This window comes from Sus scrofa, chromosome 16, assembly GCF_000003025.6.
Source record: "Sus scrofa isolate TJ Tabasco breed Duroc chromosome 16, Sscrofa11.1, whole genome shotgun sequence".
Taxonomy (NCBI): domain Eukaryota; kingdom Metazoa; phylum Chordata; class Mammalia; order Artiodactyla; family Suidae; genus Sus; species Sus scrofa.
The window spans coordinates 6,126,822-6,144,231 of record NC_010458.4 but is presented as its reverse complement, the minus strand read 5'-3'; the positions used below and the strand labels follow the sequence as shown (position 1 = coordinate 6,144,231).

At 42.0% G+C, this 17,410-nt stretch overlaps 1 protein-coding gene across 1 annotated transcript in view; it reads left to right on the top strand.

The window, feature by feature from the left end:
- The window catches only part of MYO10 (myosin X), a 238,375-nt gene that overhangs the window by 1,254 nt on the left and 219,711 nt on the right, over window positions 1-17,410 (top strand). The gene's annotated exons all lie outside the window — the stretch shown is intronic.

Genomic DNA, 17,410 nt, shown 5'->3' with positions numbered 1-17,410 from the left:
TAAAGAAAAGCGTTTAGAGCGAACATTGGTTATTTTTAAAGATTAAACTGATGTTCCTTTTAGGGTCATGGAGGGCGGGACACCACAGTTACTTGAAATCTCTGTCTTGAGAACCTCCTTTTTTTCCCCCCCAGGACCGAGAGTTACTGTAGTTTCTTGGCTCCCTTTCCTTTCTTGGTTGTGTTTATTTAATAAATTCTATTTAAGTTTGAGGTTTGAAGTGGCTCAAAGTAAACTTAGTTGACTTAAGGAGCCTGATGTGACTTTCACTGAAAGCCAGGGGATGTTTTGTAAATCAAGGACAGTTTTGGAATCTTCCAGAATATTAGATTGGTGAAGGTTTGCATCTCTTTTGGCTAACTTTATCAGTTTAATTAGATACATTATTTCAAGTGATTGTACTTTCTGGATGCCCACTGATTATAAATAATCTAACAACTGTTTACAATGGCCTAAGTGAAATGTTCTTGCATGATAGTAATATCCCTTTTTTTTTTTTAAAAAAAAAGTGGTGTCTCAGTGTTATACCCACATTCATGGTGAGAGGTGGAGACTGGAAAGGAATGAATCATTCATTAATACAATTTTTTTACTTTTTTAAAAAAAGTGAAATTTACAATTATGAGACTCTAGCATTTTCTAATCCATAGACCTTTGTTTTCCTGCTTGTAAGAAGGCACCAGAACTTTTTGCAGGAGTTGCAGGTTAACCACTGATGAAAGACCAGTGGGCTGTGTTTAATTGCTTTCATCTGTAAGAAAACCTGAGGCTCTTGCCTGCAGGACACTAACTCTTAACTTTTTTGGCAGTGGAGGGGGCCCTTTATTTTGCTTTTGTTTTGTGAGTTCCTTAGGAAATTTGATGAGACATAGAATTTGTATTGGATTTATTGGGGTCCTAGTCCCCAGGAAGCCTGTCTGTGGGCCTCAGGGAACCAATGACCTCCCCTTTGGAAGAACTCTGCCCCCTAGTGCAAGTGGGAGGAACTGCAGGATAACGTGGGACAGCTGCAATCTCCTGCCCTCCAATCGTCCTGTTGCACTTTGAAGTACTTTTTCTCAGTAAGGAAACCTAGTGGTTGGATTTTTATTTCCATGATTAATATGGTCTTGAAGTTGGCCTTCAGCAATCATTTCCATTCCCTTCCCTTCCTAGATGAAGAATCTTTAACTCAAAGATGTTAAGTCACTTGCCTAAGGTTGAAGAGGTTGTTATGGAACCCACGGGCTTTTTCCTCTAGTGACTTCAGTATTGAGGGAAATTTTTATGTATTTAATCTTTTATGTTATTAATTTTGTGATGTATTTGTATTACAGTGTTAATTTCTAATCAGAAATTAATTTTTGGTTTATTTCTTTCTAGTCAGTATTAATTTCTAATCCGAGTTCCTCCTCTAAACATTACTTTGAAAGGGAAGCCACCAGGGCCAAGGAGGCTGTAGGTGCTGTATTGATTGGAGACAGACTCTTAACATAGATCAGGTCTCTCTTTGGTGTCTTCTAACAGAGCATACTTTTGTTAAATTGTCCCGTTGGAGCAGAAACAGCAAGTGTGGAAGTGGTATATTTCCAAGGACAGCAAAATTGTAGGGCCTCTTTTATCACTAATTAGTGTCCTGTTCTCTGGTAACTTTCCCCATTGCGATTTAGGGATACTCCCTTATTGCTTTGGTGGAAAACAATTTGAAGCTGATATTAACAGTTGAAAAAATATTGAATGAGATGTCACGTGTATTAGCTTTATGTATGAACGGCCAAATATTGAGGAAATAGGAGCTCCTTCTGACCAGCAGCTGCTGTGTAGAGCTAGCCCAGGGTTTCTTAAACTGGGTACCATTGACATTCCGGGTCAGTTAATTCTTTGCTGTGGGGGGGACTGTCCTGTGCATAGTGCGACGCTGAGTAGCATCCCTGGCCTCCACCCACTAGAAGCTAATAGCACCCTCAAATTGTGACAACCAGAATGTCTGCAGACATTGCTGGAAAGAGTTACGGCAAGCAAAATCACTTACAGTTGAGAACCACCTGAGCTAGACCCATGAAGCAGTGGCCTCGTGGAATTAATTGCTATGCGTGTTGCAGGCACAGTTCTTGCCTATGCTTGCCTGCTTTAAGTAGCATCAGGCATCTTACTGCCGGCCACCCAGAAGCTTGTGGGGTTTGTGCCTATCCTGCTGATGGCTACTGACTTCAGAACATACCCTGGGATTGGAGAAACTGAGCACCCCGAGCTCCCCAACTGAGTTTGAGTTTCTTCATAGCCTGCCTTAGATTTTTATGACTCCTCTAGAGTAAATTGTATGCGCACTTCTGGGAAGTTTGTTTTTTCAGCATTTAGAGGTAGGTTGTTAAAAAAGTTTCTTGCAGAAAGAACCTAAGTTTAGGTATGTCTGTAACCAGAAGCAATTTTTAAGGCAAACTGAAAAGGCTTCATCAGGAAAGTGGCAAGACGACTGTGTAAACCTGTTGATGTTTTGAAGTGACTGCTGTTTACAAGTCCCCAGGGCTGAGTTGAGCGCCTAGAATACTGGAGCAGTTGGTCATTACAAGTTGGACACATAAATGAGCTTGACTTTTCTGTCTTCTGTTTGAGGAACAGGCATGGCCTAATGGCTGGTCAAGCAAAAGTCTTTTTTTTTTTTTTTTTTTTCCGTCTTTTCTAGGGCTGCACTTGAGGCATATGGAGGTTCTCAGGCTAGGGATCTAATCGGAGCTGTAGCCGCTGGCCTACACCACAGCCACAGCAACTCGGAATCTGAGCCATGTCTGTGACCTACACCACAACTCGTGGCAACGCCAGATTCTTAACCCACTGAGCAAGGCCAGGGATTGAACTCACAACCTCATGGCTCCTAGTTGGATTCGTTAACCACGGTGCCACGATGAGAACTCTGCAAAAGTCTTTTGAGTTTTAGTAATGGGACATCTGTGAACACTTTGATTTTCAGAATAAATATGTAAAATCTACACAAGGTGAGGTTTGGCATAGGCACACTTTTTTTTTTTTTGGCCATGCGTGTGATGAATGGAAGTTCCCAGGCTAGGGGTCGAATTGGAGCAGCAGCCACTAGCCTATGCCACAGCAACGTAGGACCCAGGCCACATCTGCTACTTACATCACAGCTTATGGCAGTGCCAGTTACTTAACCCACTGAGCGAGGCCAGTGGTTGAACCCGCATCCTCATGGATACTAGTTGGGTTCATTACTGCTGAGCCACAACAGGAACTCCTAGGTACACTATTGTGTTTGGAATGGATGGTCAATGGGGTTCTTCTGTATAACAGCACAGGGAACTCTGCTCAATATTCTGTGATAAGCTGTAACAGAGAAGAGTCTGAAAAAGAATGGATATTTATATGTGTAAAACTGCATCACTTGGCTGTACAGCGGAAATTATCACAATATTGTAACTCAACTATACTTCAATAAAACTTTACAAAATGGAAAAGAAAATAAAGGATACTCAAAAACAAACATAAAGCAGGTGTTAATGTTTTAAGAGCTAACTTGTTCATGGAAAACATTCCAACTGTAACCGTTTCTTACAGCCTGGTTCCTTCTGGGCTGGAATAGACCTAACTCTCTCAAGATGTTAAGTGGAAACACCTTCCTCATGTCCCCTTAATTTGGGAAGGTATCTCGGTGTTGGTTGTTACCTGGAATTCAGATAGGTTTTTAAGGCTGGAATGAGTTCTTGAGCCTATTTTTCTCCTGGTTTTTATAGGGTTTTTTATTGTTGTTGTTTTTTTTTCTTTTTCCTCTTCGCATCTTACATTTCTTGGTTTAAAAAAAAAATTAAGACTATTATTTTTGGCAGCTCCTTCCACCCCTCTCCCGCATATCATCTCTCAAGGGCAAAAGGGAAGCACCGAGGACTTCCTTGTCCCACCACATCCTGCAGGCGACCTCACTGACTGTTGCGGAATGGGATCAGAACATTATGCGGTATCCCCCTTTCCCACATATGGAGGGACTCACAGTGCCTTGCCCTTTACACATACCCTCCAAGGATTTCTCTTGTCACTTTTTGGGCCCCGCCCCTGTTGGGCACAGCAAAGCCCTGGGAGCAGCTGCAAGGAGCTGGGAGCCCTGGGCTTCTGGGCAGGCTGGGTGAGCGGGGCGGGGCTGTAGTTCTGCGCGCTCACCTCTCGCCAAATCAGGCACCGAGCAGCAGCGTGGGCGTGGCCTTCACTGATTTAACCCGGGCTGTGCAGGGCGAGGGCGGTGTTTGCTTTTCCCGCTCTGCTGGCTTTTAAGTGGAGTAACCCTTAAGGACTTCAACCTTGAATGTTCTCTGCTGTTGAGATCGGTAGGAAGTAGGGTACCTGTTTGTTAATGAGTGTGGGCATTTTTGCATTGAGAGCAACTGCTGCATCATACTTTCAGGTCATTGATTTGCAGGGAACACTCAAGCTTGAGCAAGGCGCAAAGTCTGCCGGAAGCTTGGCCACACTTTCCAGGGGACCCTGAATGTCCCTAGGGGGAGGGAAAGCATCTCGGCACTAAGTGTAATAGAAGTTAGGGATTTTGGGAGCTTGACTGCACCTTCCCCACTTGTGGGCTCTCAGCCAGGTTATCTGACCTCCCGGGGCTTTATTTCTCTGTAAGTGAGCATAATAGTGTTGACCTTGCCTGGTGGTTAGGAGAATTCAAGATAGACTTACAAAGCACTTGGGGAGTAATAAAAGGTTCTAGGAATTTAGGAATTAAGACTGAGCGGCCTTGGTGGTGGCTGACGTCCCAGTACTCAATGGTACAGGGAAACCTTGGTCTCAGGGCTGTTCCCTGTATCATTTCTGGTGCTAGATGGCATTTATTAACTCTCTCCCTGTTTGACCGGTACACTTCTGGCCGACTGGCCAGAGTTCTGTCTCAAACATGCCTAGATGGCTTATAAAATCAAGTTCGCATTCTTAGTCTGGTTTCCAAGGCCTTCTGATCTTGCGTCTCTCTTAAGTCTTTTGCCACACGTGAGTTCTACTCCAGAGGCTCTGTTACCAGCGCAGCTCTGTATCTTTGTCTGTGCCATCCTCTCTGCTGATGGGGTGCCCGGCCTGTCTGGCTACTTTTTGGAACCATTCCTGATAGGTCTAGTTGATGGTCCCTCCTACCCCTCTTTTCTCTGAACTTTGCTTGACCCCCTTTTTGCTAGAGGCTGTACTTTCTTTTTTTTTTCTTCTCAAATGAGTAAACCAAGCCTTGAGAGGTTAAATATCCAATTTATAAGTTTTATCACCTCGTTTGCACTCACAGGTCTCTAAGGATGGGATTCTATCCTCATGTAGCCCTAATTTTCCCCTCAAGTACAGAGTTTTATGGTGGGAGGAGAGATGTTTCTAACTTTTCCACTTGATTATGAAGCATTTTACAAGTTCTTTGAAGACAGTACTATATATGGCTAATGTTTATTGAGTGCCTACTCTGTGCCAGCCATGTTTCTAAAGCAGTGTATATTCAGTAGTTAATTTCATCCATCAACAACCCTATGAGTAAGGCTCCATAAGGAAAGTGAGGCACAGAGAGGTTAAGTAACTGGCCTAGGGCCACACAGTCAGAAAGTGATGGCCAGGCTTTGAACCCAGACAGGCTGTCTTCAGAGCCTCTTTGCTCTTCGCTGCCATGCTTTCCTCTCCTGTTGGTGTCATTTGTCTTATGCTTGTTTCTAGACTCTTAGATGAAGTACTTTATACCATAGACAGATGATTTTTGAGTTGACAACTGCATGGGCTTTGGGGAAGACAAGTGGCTTATGCCCCAGAAACATTGTAAATTCAGCAGGAAAATGTTAATCAGCTTTTGAGCATGCCACCAATATTTATTTGGTGTACTTTTTACTTAGGAAAGACACAGTTACCTTCTCTTTGCTTGTAAAATGGAAGGAAAGCCATTGACCAACCTTATAAGGATGGTGGGAAGATTTAGATAATAAGGCACTTAGAAAAGTGGATTTTTGAGAAGTATCTATTCTATTAAAAAAAACGGAAGGGCTTATTTCTCTTCCCCAGTTCTATCAGTTTGGGGAGGGTTCCTCTTGGAGATTTTCTGATGGAGTCTTCTTTTTTGTTTACAGATTCTGGCTGCCTTCCCAGAGTTTTTCTCCATCCGTTGTTTTAATTCTTAGCTTATTAATGCTCGTGGGTGGAGTGATCACTGACAGCAGAGTGGAACATAAAGAGCATTCCTTGAATAAAACATTTTGCCGCCTTGCTAAGAGCCATTTGGAAAACGTGTCCGCCAGGCCTGAAGTATGAAACTTGAGTCCCCAATTTAAATCTAGCCTCTCATGTCACATGACATCATATCATCTGACTCTGTCAGTTATAGGAAAACGTGTTTGAGGTCTTGTGGCAAAGCCATGACACATCTGTTGAAACCCTGCCAGAGCAGGGGAGGACCAGATGGCAGCTATGCATTTCCTAGTCTACCTTTACCCAAGCACCAGTCTCTGCTCTTCAGGATGAAAATTGCCACTGTACAAACACGTTTAAAATGGTGGTAATTAAAAAAAAAAGTGAGGTATTTATGTTAGAAGAGGTAGGCAGGGTTGAATATTAGTACTTTGGGATAGGATGTTTTATCTTTTTTTTTGATTGAAATATATTTAATTTACAGTGTTGTGTTAATTTCTGATGTACAGCAAAGTGATTCAGTTATACATATGTACATTCTTTTATATCCTTTTCCATATTGGTTTATCACAGACTATTGAGTATAGTTTCCTGTGCTATGCTGTAGGACCTAGTAATTTATCCATTCTGTATATACTAGTTTGCATCTGCTGATTCCAGACTCCCGCCCCATCGCTCCCCCTTAGCAACCACAAGTCTGTTCTCTATTTGTGAGTCTGTTTCTGTTTTGTAGGTAAGATCATTTGTGTCAGTTTTAGATTCCACATATAATCGAAATATATATTAAATGCATTTGTAATTGTATATAATTATATATACTATATGTTTGTATATGTTTACATATACATTATCTATAGCTATATATGGTATTTGTCTTTTTCTGATTTAACTTCACTTAACATGGTATTTGTCTTTCTCTTTCTGACTTAATTCACTTAATAATGTCTAGGTCCATCCATATTGCTGCAGGTGGCATTATTTTATTCTTTTTAATGGCTAAGTAGTATTCCTTTGTATATATGTACCATATCTTCTTTATCCATTCCCCTCTTGATGAACATTTAGGTTGTTTTTATGTCTTGGCTATTGTGGGAAATGCTGCGATGAACATGGGGGTGCATGTATCTTTTTGAATTAGGGTTTTAAACAGATATATGCCCAGGAGTAGGATTGCTGGATCATACAGCAACTTTATTTTTAGTTTTTAGTTTTATTTGCTTTTTCCCATAGTGGCTTCACCAATGTATATTAGAATGACATGGAAGGAGTTCCCGTCATGGCACAACAGAAACGAATCCATCTAGTATCCATGAGAATGCATGTTTGATCCCTGGCTTTGCTCAGTGGGTCAGGGATCCGGCATTGCCGAGAGTGGAAGCAGGTTACAGATGCAGGTTACAGATGCGGCGACCTGTTGGTGACTTGAGGGCAAGGTAAAATAAGATTTGGGGATGTTGGAATAGAATGTAGCTTTTTCACTCGACCTTTTACCTAACATTGGGTCCCCAAAGAACCCCATAATTCTTTTAAATGTTATTTTTTGAGAGCCAGTTAATAACATGTAAGCAGTAATCATTGATAACAGTGTTCATTGTGGAGGCAGGTGGACTTATCTCTTTGAAGAATCTGTTATAGTATCTACCTTGTGTGTTAAAATTGTTTAAAAGAAGTTTATCTAGTAGACTGCATGCCCATATGCGTGGCTAACATTGATTTTTGGGTTAGCTTTATAGATAACTTAAATTAGGTTACTAGGACTATATTTTGAATTAGGAGTGTTCTTAAAAACTTTGATAAATAGCTTTACTGTATTACTTTTCCATGTTATGTTTTTTCTTTGTTTTTTTTTTTTTTTTTTTTGCATGGTAGGGCCATGTCCACCATGGAAGTTCCCAGGCTAGGGGTTGAATCAGAGCTACAGCTGCTGGCCTGCGCCACAGCCACAGCAATACCAGATCTGAGCCGCATCTATAACCTGCTTCCACTCTCGGCAATGCCGGATCCTGACCCACTGAGCAAAGCCAGGGATCAAACATGCATTCTCATGGATACTAGATGGATTCGTTTCTGTTGTGCCATGACGGGAACTCCTTCCATGTCATTCTTAAATTTATTTTTTTCTTTCCTTAATCCTACAAAGAGTATGGGTAAGCTTAGAAAATTTAGAAAATGCCATCAGCATTCTCCAGTCCTACTCTTAATGTTTTGTGGTAAATGCTTTCTTTGCCTCTGTATTTGTACCTGTGAAAGCACACCCGTAATGTTTTTCACTTGAAAAGTTGCTTGAGAAAAGTTTTAATACCCAGAAACTGCAATAGCTGAGACACGGAAACAACCTAAATGTCCATTGACAGATGATTGGATTAAGAAGATGTGTTATATATACACAATGGAATACTACTCAGCCATAAAAAAAACAAGTAACGTCATTTGCAGCGACACGGATGGACCAAGAGACTCTCATGCTAAGTGAAATAAGTCAGAAAGAGAAAGACAAATACCATATAATATCACTTATATCTGGAATCTAATATACGGCACAAATGAACCTTTCCACAGAAAAGAAAATCATGGACTTGGAGAATAGACTTGTGGTTACCAAGGGAGAGAGGAGGGAGTAGGATGGACTGGGAATTTGGGATTTATAGAGGCAGGCTGTATTGCCTTTGGAACGGATAAGCAATGAGATCCTGCTGTACAGTACTGGGAACTATATCTAGTCACTTGTTATGGGGCATGATGATGTGAGAAGAAGGAATGTTTGTGTGTATGTATGACTGGGTCACCTTGCTGTGCAGTAGAAAATTGACAGAACACTGTAAACCAGTTATAAAGGAAAAGAATGGAAATCATTAAATAAAGATTAAAAAAAATGCCCAGAAACTTGCATATATACAGACAGTCATTTGCAGGGCCAGGGGCCAAAGTACAAATGTAAGGTCCATATCACATATCTAAATATTTAAGTTATAAATCAGACTTCCAAACCGGTCAATAAGTGTTCTGTTCTCCTACCTTGACAAATGCACCTTCATTGGGACATAATTAAAAAATGTCTGAAGCCATGGGTGTTATTGCCAAAAGTCAGACTATCAAAGGTGAATAGGGATAATTAGAGTGGCGCTTGTGTGGGTGTTTTGTTGATGGGCCAGTGGTGTTTGCATGAGTAACAGACATAGACTCCATAATAAATTTTCCATAAATCTACTTTTCTTGCCTTGTATTTCAGCAGACTCACTAATTATATGGTTAGCATCAAGATTTTCATAATAGTTTGTTGTTTGACAGTAACACAAAAGTAGAAACCCTTTCTTGAGTCATTGTGGTCCTTTAATTTCAGTTTGGAGAAGGCCTGCTTTGCTAAGGCAGACAATAGTTGTTGGCATTGTCAAAATTCATGCAGCAATATTTAAAATAAAAACATTTGGAATCTGACTGGTATCCAAGAGAATGCATGTTTGATCCCTGGCCTCACTCAGTGGGTTAAGGATCTGGCATTGCCATGAGCTGTGGTGTAGGTTGCAGATGCAGCTCGGATCCCACATTGCTGTGGCTGTGGTGTAGGCAGGCAGCTGCAGCTCTGATTCAACCCCTGTGCCTTGAGCGTGGCCCTAAAAAGAAAAAAAGGAAAAAAAAAATGGAGGGGAGTTCCTACTGTGGTATAGTGGGTTAAGAACCTGACTGCAGTGGCTTGGGTCTCTGTGGAGGTGCGGGTTCAATCCCTGGCCTGGCACAGTGGGTTAAAGGATCTGGTATCGTGGCATAGGTCAAAGTAATGGCTTGGATTCAGTTTCTGGCCTGGAAACTTCCATATGCTGCTAATGCAGCTGTTAAAAAAAAAAAAAAGGAGGGAGCTTCCTTCAGGTGCATCAGGTTAAGGATCTGGCCTTGTCACTGCAGTGATTTGAATTACTGTTGTGTGGGTTCGATCCCGGCCTGAGAACTTACACATGCCATGGGTGTAGCAAAAAAATAAAAAAATTAGAATAAGATTATGTGTAATAGATTATAGATGCTGCAGGAAGTACAAAATATTTTAAATTTATAAGTCATATCATTAACATTGTGACTTTTCACTGTTTCTTAAACTTTTCAATCCTGTGTATATTATGAAGAAAACTGAAAATAGAAGTTAATTCATTAGCAATCTCTTCAGAGGAGACTAAACTTTCATGCATCTTGGCCAGAAAATAGTCTGTATCTCAGAATGCATTAAAGGATTATGTGGGTATGAATCTTTTTCTTCCTAGTCATGCAAATGTTTTTATTTCCTTAATCTGATCTTTAAATATTTTCTTCAGATACTAATTTTGTTGCATGTTTCTTATGTCATTCCCATTCAGTTGAAGAATTTTTTCTGTAAAATTCTTAAAAACATATTTTAAGATGACGTGGCCCAATTATTTTTGATAGGGGTTTTGGAAGCTTTTGCTAATACTATTAATAATAAACAATAGTTTCTATCAAGTAATTGTCACTATGCAGTCTCAAAATTAATATCATTTGCCACCAAAGACGGTGTTTTGCTCTTTACTTGAGGAACTTCTATTTATTTACTTTTGGTTTTTTCCCCTCTGTGATGTACAGGACACTCTAAAGCCTGTAGCCCAAGGCAGGAGTCCTAGTTGTCTGGTCTAAGAGTGGCTCTGCCCATCCTTCTGGGCATATCTCACCACTCATATGTCCATCTTAGGTATTTCTAGGTATTTGCTTTTACAAAAAAACGGCACACATATATTATTGTACCCAGGTCATTGCATGTTTGTCTGAATATTTCTTGAGGATAAAAATTTCCAGGAGTGGGAATGTTTGCTCAAAGGGTTTGCACATTTTTACTTAGACTCTTTGGCAGCAGCAGTTTTCTGAGGGGTGTCAGTGTAGCTTACAGCAGGCATAGCTGAGACCACACTGTGTCGTGATCTATTTATGACAGCAGAGATTTTCCAACTTCATGTTAGAGTCTTAGTGACAAGCATTGTTTCACAGAGGAAATTAGCATGTAATATACTGGATTTCTGTGTCCGCTGTTGGGCTCTTCTCTGAGTCAGAGCAGAGGAGGGAGGCTGTCTTCACAGTTACTGACAGGCGGCTTGTTGATTTACAGTCCTACCCCCAGAAAATCCCAGCGTGATACCTGGTCATTTAATGCCAAAGCACACACAAGGAACCTGACTTTATTACACCTGGGCCATAAATTTAAGGAATTGTTTGTATGGATTTTTCTTTTGATTCTCATTCTTTTGCATTGTAACCCTGAAGCACAACAGTTATGTGGTGGTGGCTCTGACTATAGGGATTTAGGTAACACACTACACTGTTGAGGTGTGTGTGTGTGTGTGTGTGTGTGTGTGTGTGTGTGTGTCTTTGACTTTAAGGCTTATTATTTTTATTAGGTTCACCCAGGAAATCTTTCCATGGACTTTTTTTTTTCCTTTATCGGTCACACCTGTGGCATAAGGAAGTTCCCCAGCCAGGGATCAAATCTTGGCCACAACTGTGACCTACACCATAACTGTGGCAACCTCAAGTCCTTAACCCACTTTGCCACAGCAGGAACTCCTCCGTGGACTTTGAAATAAGTGTTGAGTGCGAGGTGAAGATAACACTTCACTTTTACAGTATATGCCGCTGTCATTTAATACAGCTTTGCTTCTGTTTATTTTATTCTTTTAATGATGTGCGCTAAGGGCCAAGGCAATGTACAGCCCTCCCGTGCTTTTCAGCCTCAGATTTCCAGATGTGGGCAAGTGTGCCCTCTTTCTAGGCCTTCTTGACCTCAGCACCCTTTCTTTTTGGCTGGATCCGTCATGGGAGGATGGAGCTGGCCTGCGCCTTGTAGGGTGTTGAGCGATGTCCCTGGCCATGAGATGCCCGTTACCGCCTGAGTTGTGACAACCAAAACTGTCACCACACATTGCAGATTCCCTTGGGGAGAAAGGCGGGGGCCCAGGCAGAGTCCTTAGAGTTGAGAATCACGGTGGCATGGCCATGCCTTTATGGCCACAACTTAAATTTGGATCCTGCCAGAACTTTCTTTACCCTTCCTCATTTCATACCACTTCCTAATTGCTTTCCATCTCTTTGGGTGATGGAGACCATACATTTCTCAGTGTTGAATTTTTTTTCTCTTTAGGATCCACGCTCTCCTTGTTAGACTTGGATGCTTAGACTCGGTTTATCATTTAAATTGCGTTGTTCTTTCTAGTTGGAATATTCATATGCAGCTCTCCCCTCTGCCCAAAGGCATTTGTTGGTCTCCCTTCTGGTATTTCCCCCTCATATTCCCAAAATCCACTCCCTAGAGCATTAGAGAACTGTTTATTATACCGAGTAATTAAAGTGACACTTGTTCTCTGCTAGGAAAGAAGGAGGTCGTATTTTCTGAAAGTGTTCAGAACATGTTGAGGTTAAGTTCTCTCTTTGGCCCTCCCCCTGTATATTTTGTAAAGTTTTAGTCTAACAAGCTCTGCTTTTTTTTTTTTTTTTTTTTTTTTTTTTGGTCTTTTGTCTTTTTAGGACCGCACACGTGTCATATGGAGGTTCCCAGGCTAGGGGTTGAATCGGAACTACAGCTGCTGGCCTACACCACAGCCACAGCAATGCAGGATCCGAGTCATGTCTTTGACAGACACCACAGCTCACAGCAACACCGGATCCCTAACCCACTGAGCAAGGCCAGGGATTGAACCCACAACCTCATGGTTACTAGTTAGGTTCATTAACCACTGAGCCACGACAGGAACGCCAAGCTTTGCTTTTTAATTTTATTTTTTATTTTTTTCAATATAGACTGAGCTGTTGCCAAAATAGCACTGAGAGGTCCTGTGTACCTGTCACCCAGCTTCCCTGGTGGTGACATCTTATATAAGGGTGGATAATTACAGTATCAAAACCAAGAAGTTGGTACTGGAGCAATTACAGCCCTCATTCAGATTTCCACATCCATTCATCTGTGTGCATGAGCACGTGGTTCTAAGCAATGTTATGACAGTATAGATGCATGCAGCCACCAGCACAGCCATGCTACAGAACTCTCCATGCTTCCTGCCTCTCCCCAGTCCTTAGTAACCACTCATCTGTTCTTCTCTAAGATCTTGTCATTTGAGACTGTTATGTAAGTGGAAGCAGCGTGTAAATCTGAGATGGGCATTTCTCACTCCTGTGAGACTCCCCCAGGTTCTGTGCATTGGTACTGTGTTGCATTGTATTTCCGTAGCATTCCAGTGTACTGGTCTCCTTTAATACCTGTGCGAACACCCATTATCATTCTGAGGCCAGCAGTTATTTGTGTAATAAATTACTCTTGGTTTTGTCCCCTGGCTGCTGAGAGCTCAGATTCACCTGGCCTTCCTTGTTTACTTCTTGTAGTGTATTTCTGTGCTGCTGTCAAAGAACTTTTTGATTCGTGACTCTGTCTCAAGTAGTTTGAGGTTGATTTGGTCAGCCCTGGTGCACTTGAACTCCTGCTCATCATCCTACCAAGCAGCGGATTCCTACTCATGGTCTCTTTCCCTGAGACAGAAGCTTCATGCAATCAATGGCTTTTGCTGGCTAGGCTGTCGAGGTCACAGCCTTAGCATATGATGGCCCCAGTGGACCAGCCAGGCGAGCAAATGGATGTTGGAGTTTGCTCTAGCGCAGACTTCTTGGACGCTGAACAAAAATGTGACAACATGTTCTGGCCATCTATCAGTATCTTGGCAGGACCAGATGGAAGGGGGTTTCTTTAATGTAAGGCAAGATGTCCAGGGCCCTTGAAACTGTCCCACTTGTCAGGCATGTGGTGGTGGCTGCAGTGAGGGACCATCTGGGTAGATAGTGTGACTGGAGAAGCCGGAGCAGCCAAAGTCCAAAGGCGGGTGACCCTGCAAGCGGGGAAACGCCCTCACTCTGGTTCAGGGTCTTGCCTGTTTGGGAGGGATGCCCAGTGGAGGTGAGCCTGATAGAAAAGTGAGGGGACCATTTCCCAGTTATTTCTTACTGGACCTGGCTTCCTCTTTGCTACCTGCTTCTTACTGCTTCTGGTCCCATGCTTTGGAGAAAGAGAGTTTATTGGGCACAGGGGGGAAAAAACTTAGGTAAATCCCATGAGAAGGAACTCTCTTTACCTTTTCCAATCCCCCGCCCCTGACAACTCCCAGGATGGGCGGTCTGAACTCCCCTGATACCAGCTGCCAGTTTTTGAGCCAACCCCCCACCCAGGACCCTAATCTTGCTCCCCTTTCCTTCTGTAATTAAAATCAGCTGAGAGTGAGCACTAGGTCCTAGGGAGATGCCTGGTGTTCTGCTCCATCTAGGTTGTATATGAAAGTGTTTCTCCACGTAGGAATTTTCTTTCTTTGTAACTCCTGCTTTATAGGAATAAAGTTCACCCACTCTTGTTTTTTTTTCCCACCAAGTATGTTGTGAAGAGTGTGACTAGTGTTTCAGCAGCAAATAGGTAAGCTGTTCCTTTTACGTGTAAAGGAGAAATTTTTTAAAAAATTTAAATTGGTTTATATGAGATTAACATGTCATAAGTATGTATGTACATATGTATGCATATGTATAAATATTTGTAATACATGCATACACATATACATGTATATGTTTGATTTAGCATCATGGTTTCTGACTGAGGCAGGCACAGCTGTTGGTTTGGGGCGAAGTGCCTTACCAAGGCCAAGTTGCCTAAGGGTTTTGGTTCACATCTAATAGTTGTATTGTTTGCTGTCCAGAAGCAGTCTTTGCCAGGTGGTATTTTGAACTGCTTACAGTTTTCTAAGAAGATAAAAGTTAGAAGGAGCCTCCCCACTGTCCTACACACTACTTGCCTTGTTAGGTTGGGGCTCATCAGAATGCTGCCTTGTTAATCCCAGCTATACTGTTTTCCATAAGATTTTCATTCCTTTGGGGATTCTCTCAAAAGTAGATGCCAAGTTCAGCTTCAAGGATATGAAGTCAGGTGCAGACTGTAAATTCTGGCATTAATTTTCAGGCCTTGAGAACCACTGAAATTCTTGGATGTGTCTCTTGGTAATGTAGCTTTTTCAGCTGTAACAATTTCCTTCTTGCCTTTGGGCAGATTTGGTAGGTTAGCTTCCTGTGTTTTAGGTTCTAAAATCACCTTCACTTAAGGTTCTCTCTGAAAAGGCCAGTGTGCCTTTTTTATACATATTTATAAGGTGGAATCTCCTATTTTTCAATGTACCTATCAGAAGCAAAAACATATGGGAGTTTCCATTGTGGCTCAGCGGTAGCAAATGTAGCTAGTATCCATGAGGATGGGGGCTCGATCCCTGGCTCTCTCAGTGGGTTAAGGATCCGGCATTGCCGTGAACTGTGGTGTAGCTTGCAGACGTGGCTCGGCTCTTGCATTGCTCTGACTATGGATCAGGCCAGCAGCTGCAGCTCCAATTCAACCTTAGCCTGGGAACTTCCTTGTGCCGCCCTAAAAAAAAAAAAAAAAAAAAGGAAAGAAAAGAAAAAGAAGAAACATCTGATAAAGTGAGCTGTGAGCTTTTGGTTGTGAATTTACGAGGACTGGCTTCTGGAAGGGAAGCAGGTCTGGGGCTCTTGCATATGTTGTGAGGGCTAAATTGTGCATCTGTCTTTTCACCATAAAACATGAGTCCTAAGTTCTAAGAGTGAACACAGGGAGCAAAAATTAGTTTAGCTTGGCTGCCGTAGGCCTTGCTTTTTTGTGGATTGTAGGCGGTGTTCAAAAAATGGGCTTCTGAAATTGAAAAATCTCTTAGAAGGAGTTTAGATGTCTATCTATACCCAAAAGGTAACTTTATCTTATTCACCTATTATTTTTGAGATGTCAGGTAGATTCCTTTTATCCTGAGGCCCAGAGTACTTGGGTACTTTACCCAGGGTCTACCACCAAATGATGAGGTCGGAAGTATCATTTAGGTTGTGTCCTTGGAGTCTCTTAAAAATCCCTGTGGGCTCTTAAACTTCCACCAGATCCCTAAATGGAAATCATTAGATTTGGCTTGTGCATGTGAAACAAGGAAATAGGATATAAGTCTGAAGAATAAAAGGTCCCCTGAGGGTGTTATTTTGCATTATTATAAAATGTTTGATGAAGTTGAATAGCTGTTCCCTCAAGGAAAACAGAATTTTGAAAGCGAATTAAAAAAAAAAAAAAGGGGGGGGTCTATCCTGTCTTTATCACAACCAGTTTGGGACAAAACTACATTTTAAAGGAAAAATAAGTGTATTCTAGCAGTGTTCTTTAACTCAGTCATTGGTTTATTTGTCCAAGGAGGAAATACAGTGTAGATTTAGGCTGTAAGTTAGGGCAGGATTTGGGTAATAATTTGAACACGGGAAACTCCGCATGGTGGCTTAGCGCTTGTGCTGTCTTTTCAGCCTCCAGGCCACCTACATTTTCTTTCATCCAGTTTAACTTGCAAAAGCTGATCACTCACTTGCCATGGGCTGAGGCTGTGCTTAAATACTTGGCATGGATACATTCACTTAGTCTCCCCAATAGTTTTGTATGGTTCATACCCTTCTCATCTCCATTTTACTTATGGAAACACAGTCATAGAGAAGGTAAGTAATTTGTCTGAGTTCACCCAGCTGGAGAGTGGTCGAACCAGAGGTGGGACCACAGCTATTCTGTTGCATGGAACTTAAACTCATTTGGAGGCCATGGGTAGGTCTTTGTGGCAGGAGGTAGAGATAGAATCTGTGTGGAGAGCTTTGGGAGTGTGTATTTGCTTCTCCTTAGAGAGCAGACCAAAGTCATGTGATCCAAGCCCTTGAAGAATTACTGAACTGAATTTGCCAGCGAAGCAACAGTGTATAGAAATCTTCCTATAATCAAACAAGCCAGAGGCACTGTCCTTCTGATTGCTTTTGCATCCTGAGCGATGGTCTTAGCGGGAGTCGTGTTTGGAGAGAAGATTCAGAGAATAGTTTCAATGAGATATTTGTAGGTTTCTGGAGCGCATCTCCACTGATGGCAGGGGTCACGCTGAATTTCCTAAGTAATTTTTCTTGACTTTTTGGTCCGTTTCTTTTAAACTTGAGGTTCCCATAGCGTGATGTCAGAAGAAGGCATGTTTTGTGCAGTGGATGAAGCTGTGGAGCGAGTTACTCTGTCTCCTCTCTAGATGTAAGTGGTTTGGGGCATTTGGACTGTTCATTCACATCTTCAGAAATGATGGGTAAAAGAAGTGCTATTTCGGAGTTCCTGTCGTGGCGCAGTGGTTAACGAATCCGACTAGGAACCATGAGGTTGCGGGTTCAATCCCTGCCCTTACTCAGTGGGTTAACGATCCGGCGT